A 6,833-nucleotide genomic window follows, 5' to 3' on the forward strand; every position below is an offset into this window, starting at 1 on the left:
GTAATAAGAGACAACAGTCTATGCACCATCGAACCCTTAGATCTAAATACTTCAGATGGATAAAGACCACTTGCTTTAACCTTAATTCCATAGGAAAGGGCATCACTCTAACTTGGGATTACATTTTTGTATGTATTAACTAAATTAAAAATCACAAAAACACTTTTTCGATGGCCGAAATAAAAAAAACAAATATTCAGATTAATTAATATTAAATTTGTACCTGTTGCCACATCAACCCTCATAAATTTTGGCCACAATGACTTTCCTTCCTGAAAAAATTTATCCATATCGCATATGATCCTAGAGAATATTTCTATATTCTTCAGAACATCGTTAAATTTGTTATCAATTCATGGCTCCTTGTTGACCATAACTATTGTTTACAATAGCATTTTTATTTAAGTATTTTTTAAAATATGTATACATATATATATATATATATATACGGATTTGGACAAAAGCTCATCGTATTAAGAAATATTGAGCACTTTTTTGGTTTGTTTAGTATATTTCACAATATATTTTATTTCCATGTGATTCAATTTTAACAAACACAATTAATTATAATGTTTTCTCGAAAATATATTAAAAAACGTCCATATCTGTCCATTACAAATAAAAGATACAACATTTCTTTCCTGAGAAATCAAACAGGGGTTAAGAGATACAATTTACACATAAATATATATATATATAATCAAAGTAATTGACTACATAAATTCTAATATATGATCAAAAATCTGTTTCAATAACTCTTTATTTTTTCTTGACCATATATAAATGTCATTGAGCTATTGATTATCATTAACGGCATTTGGGTCATTGCTTGATTGATATTGATTGTACTGTTGATTGTTATTAAATCTTAATTATTAATGAGTCATAGCTTGATTAATATTGTATGAATTGATTGTCATTAAATCTTAACAGTTAGTGAGTCATAGTTTGATTGATCCGTAGCATCATTGGTCATTCATGATCATTTTATCTTAAACTTGGTATTAGTGTGGTTAATTAGTTGGTTTTACACGACGACGACCCTGGTTTTTGATTGAAAAAATGAACCAGAACCAACCCAATAAAATGGGTTGACCAAATTCATCGACCCGAGCATCGATCAGAGCACCAACTCCAAACCAACTTATAGTATTATTGTTAATAAATTTTGCTCAATTTTATACATAGAGGACGAATATTTCAATATAAGCATATAATCAATCATATTATTTTCTTTTTAAAAAATTTTTCTCTTTTAATCTGAAAATTAAAAATTAGAGGACGAGTAAATTAATTCCATATTAATTCAATAATTGATATCGAATTCGAAATGATTATCTTCTAAGACCGGGAAAAATTTATTATAGAAATTTATCGATTTTTAGATATTTATCATATTTCATCAAAAAATGAGGGTAATATACGTTTATTTTAATAACTTTTGGGATCTGCCTTAAAGGTGAAAATTGGCTAAGGCTCACACCGGTTTCAGGAGTTGACATTATTCACCTCAGGAGTTGACTCTAGTTGTCCCAATAGTTGATTCGACTTAAATTTTGAGCCGAAATGTATTTATTTGTTATTTAACTCTAAATCGCTAATGGATATTACAACAAAAAATAATTTCTTAATATACAGCCTAAAATTGCATTCCCATCAAAATATTTTTACATTTATCCAAAATATACCTCTAGCGAGTAGTTCTAGCTGATCCTTGTCACAGGTATCACAGGAAAGATCCTTCAGTGCACTACGATTAAGTAACCACATTCGAAATAAATGATTTATGACTTTTATTTCAGTTTTCAACTACCAAAATTAAAATGGTCTTTGGCGGGCTTGAGAATGATCCTGGCTTGGTTTAATATTATATTAGGCATAATATTTAACACAGAACATTTATATGGGTCTCAGATAAAAGCCAATTTAAATATATTTTTACTTTCCAGGCCAAAACCAATGCCCATGAAAATCTGATTTTCATTGTATTTTTAAATTCATTAGATTATTTAAATATTTATTCCAGTTCTCAACTACCAAAATTATTATGATCTTTGGCTAGGCGTGGGGAAATTTTTTCAAAATTATTTTTTTAATATTAAATATTAGGCATAGGTGATCATGATCAGTTATATTTTAACAAATAACATAGATATCAAGTAAAAGCTTTAAATATATTTTATTCTTACGGGTCATTAAATTAAAAATAAATAAAATAAAATATATTCACTCATGATATTTTTTTTAACAAATCAATTATTTATTTTTAAAAAGATAATTAGAAATATTAAAACAAATTGGGCACATCTATGTACAAAATACTAGTTTGATTTTCTGAAATTTTATTAAATTCTTGTAAATTTATAATTGTATAGTAATTTAAATTATATATATATATTCAATTGTTCACCATAACATGTATAGTATTGTCTTAAAAGATGGAGATATCTTATCTAACATATCTCGTATTTTTATAACAATAGGCCGAGCCGAGGTATTTTCCGGCCATGACTAAAATACGAATTGCTAAAAACTACAAATTGCCAGGTAAAATAAAGTGACTAAACTAAGAATTGCCGTATTTAATGTCAAAATAAAGTGACTAAACTACGAATTACCGTATTTAATGTTAAAATAAAGTGACTAAACTACGAATTGCCGTATTTAATGTTAAAATAAAGTGACTAAACTACGAATTGCTGTATTTAATGTTAAAATAAAGTGACTAAACTACGAATTTCCGTATTTAATGTTTAAATAAAGTGACTAAAATACGAATTTCCGTATTTTATGTTAAATTAAAATGACTAAACTGCGAATTGCCGTATATAATGTTAAATTAAAATGACTACACTACGAATTGCCGTATTTTATCTTAAATTAAAATGACTAAACTACGAATTGCGGTAATTAATGTTAAATTATAATTACTAAACTGTGAATTGCAGTATTTTATGTTAAATTAAAATGACTAAACTGCGAATTGCCGTATATAATGTTAAATTATAATGACTAAACTACGAATTATACCTTCATTTATCTTAAATTAAAATGACTAAACTACGAATTGCGGTAATTAATCTTAAATTAGAATGACTAAACCAAATGCGGTAATTAATAATAAATTATAATTACTAAACTACGAATTGCTATATTTAATGTTAAAATAAAGTGACTAAACGAATTGTCGTATTTTATGTTAAATTAAAATGACAAAACTACGAATTGCGGTAATTAATCTTAAATTAGAATGACTAAACTACCAATTGCGATAATTAATGTTAAATTATAATTACTAAACTACGAATTGCTGTATTTAATGTTAAAATAAAGTGACTAAATTACGAATTGCTGTATTTAATTTTAAAATAAAGTGACTAAACTACGAATTGCCGTATTTTATGTTAAATTAAAATGACTAAACTACGAATTGCGGTAATTAGGTTAATGATGCTTGGTACCTTAAGGTACTATCTATCAAATTTGAATTTTGTTCATTTTTCATTTGGATAGGCACTACCAAATATATTTATAATATATATTTGAAAAATCGCTATTTTTGGAAAGCCTCTATGGCCTAGTAGGCAAGAGCTTGGTTTACTTATCCCATGGTCCCGGGTTCGAATCCCAGGAATGATCATATTTTCTTTCTTATTCTAACTTGGTGGTTCCATCCTTGGGGGGATAATATATAGGAGGCCGGACTCGACCACGTGATTCCGTATTAATATATTAAATAATTAGGATTTTATTACATTTTAATAAATTTTGGTCGGTATTTAGCAAATTAGGTTGGTATTTAGAATATTTCCATACATTCACTTGGTAGTAAGCATCATTAACCCGGTAATTAATCTTAAATTAGAATGACTAAACTACCAATTGCGGTAATTAATGTTAAATTATAATTACTAAACTACGAAATAAAGTGACTAAACTACGAATTGCCGTATTTAATGTTAAATAAAGTAACTAAACTACGAATTGCCGTATATAATGTTAAATTTAAACTATAAATTGCAGTACTTAATATGGAAATAAAGTGACTAAGCTACGCCGTATTTAATGTTAAAATAAAGTGACTACACTACGAATTGCCGTATTTTATGTTAAATTAAAATGACTAAACTGCGAATTGCAGTATATAATGTTAAATTATAATGACTAAACTACGAATTGCCGTATTTTATGTTAAATTAAAATGACTAAACTGCGAATTGCCGTATATAATGTTAAATTATAATGACTAAACTACGAATTGCCGTATTTTATCTTAAATTAAAATGACTATACTACGAATTGCGGTAATTAATCATAAATTAGAATGACTAACTACCAATTACGGTAATTAATGTTAAATTATAATTATAAATTACGAATTGCCGTATTTTATCTTAATTTGAAATGACCACACTACGAATTGCGGTAATTAATCTTAAATTAAAATGACTAAACTACGAATTGCCGTATTTAATGTTAAAATAAAGTGACTAAACTACTAATTACCGTATTAAATGTTAAAATAAAGTGACTAAACTACGAATTGCCGTATTTAATGTTATAATAAAGTGACTAATCTACGAATTACCGTATTTAATGTTAAAATTAAATGACTAAACTACGAATTGCCGTATTTAATGTTAAAATAAAGTGACTAAACTACGAATTGCCGTATTTAATGTTTAAATAAAGTGACTAAAATACGAATTTCCGTATTTTATGTTAAATTAAAATGACTAAACTGCGAATTGCCGTATTTTATCTTAAATTAAAATGACTAAACTACGAATTGCCGTAATTAATCTTAAATAGAATGACTAAACTACCAATTGCTGTAATTAATGTTAAATTATAATTACTAAACTGCGAATCGCTGTATTTATTGTTAAATTAAAATGACTAAACTACGAATTGCCGTGTTTAATGTTAAATTATAATGACTAAACTATGAATTGCCGTGTTTAATGTTAAATTATAATGACTAAGCTACTAATTGCCGTGTTTAATGTTAAACTATAATGACTAAACTACGAATTGCCGATTATAATGTTAAATTAAAGTGACTAAACTACGAATTGCCATATATAATGCTAAATTAAAAGTATTTAATGTTAAAATAAAATAACTAAACTACGAATTGCCGTAATTAATGTTAAATTAAATTGTCTAAACAGTATATGATGTTAAATTAAATTTATAAACAGTATATGATGTTAAATTAAAATGACTAAACTACGAATTGCCGTATATAATTTTAAATTATAATCACTAATATACGAATTGCGGTAATTAATGTTAAATTAAAATGACTAAACTACGAATTGCCGTTTTTAATGTTAAATAATAAATTTTTTAAAGAAATATTATTGTTTTTCAAAAATATCAAGCATAAATTTATTAGGACTAATAACTATTTCTAATACACAATTTTAAATTAGTGTGAATTATAAAAAAGTTATATGTATAAACTGGCATATCCTATAAAATAAATGTGAATTTAAAATATTAAACGGATATAACTGGCAGTATATGAAAAACTATAAAATAAATGTGAATTATAAAATATAAAGTGTATATAACCACTATAAGAATCACTAAATGACCCAAAATAAAAATTTGAATTTTTTCAGCCTTTAAAATTTATATATAAAGTATAAAAAATTTAAATGTTGGAAATATAAATTAATACACAAAAAGTTTTTTAGGAATAATTGTATTTTATATGTTATATATACAATGTAAAATCCAATCTTCGTTGGGATTGAGCTAATTTTTCAATTATCTTATCCTTGCTTGTCGTCAAATGCCTATGAATATTCAAAAGATCCAAACCTTTCAATCTACTTTCAGAAGTTATACTTCTTGGTATGCTTTTCAGAGACCTGCAGGCCCGACACCCGGGCTGGATTGTATTTCAATTTTTTTAAAAATATTTCAGGCTGGGCACGATTTTTTTCAAAAAAACACCCTGGCCGGGCCTGAATTTTTTTAAAAAAATATCCGGGCCGGGCTGTGCTTAAAACAGCCTATATTTGAAATCGTTATTATTAGCTATAAAAATCAAAAATAAATAGAATATATTTTTAAAAAATCCGAGCCGGGCATGAAAATTTTATTTGAAAAACAGCCGTGCCGGGCCTGAAAATTTTTTTTAAAAAACCCTGGCCGGGCCATAAAAAATTTTAAAAAAAATCCGAGCCGTGCCCTGAAAATAGTACTTCTACAGGCTCTGTTATTCTTCTTAAAAAAGAGTGTTCTCTCATTAGTTTACTAATGGGAAGAGTTGCTAAAATATATAAACCCTTTTAATACATTAAGAATATAATCTAAAATGTGTTTGAAATAATGCAGAGCGTTCATATCATTTTTTGGGACTATATCATCCATTGTTAATCTTATAAACATAGTTATTCAACTAATAAGGCATCATAAGATACTTTAACATCTTCATGATAAAAATCTAACAAATATTTTTTTTCTATCACCATCTGAAAAAGGTTGGGAAGGCTTTTGTGGAACTAATATTTTCAGAAGTGTTGCATGATGAATTAAAAACCATTCATTTATTTGGGTATAAATATATGTAAGATATAAATATATGTAAGATATAAATATATGTAAGATATAAATATATGTAAGATATAAATATATGTAAGATATAAATATATGTAAGATATAAATATATGTAAGATATAAATATATCTAAGATATAAATATATCTAAGATATAAATAGATCTAAGATATAAATAGATCTAAGATCTAAATACCTAAGATATAAATAGATCTAAGATATAAATATATCTAAGATATACTCTTCTACTGACCTTATATT

This window comes from Gordionus sp. m RMFG-2023, chromosome 1 (genome assembly GCF_954871325.1).
Source record: "Gordionus sp. m RMFG-2023 chromosome 1, tfGorSpeb1-WG-v2, whole genome shotgun sequence".
In the NCBI taxonomy this organism is placed as follows: domain Eukaryota; kingdom Metazoa; phylum Nematomorpha; class Gordioida; order Chordodea; family Parachordodidae; genus Gordionus; species Gordionus sp. m RMFG-2023.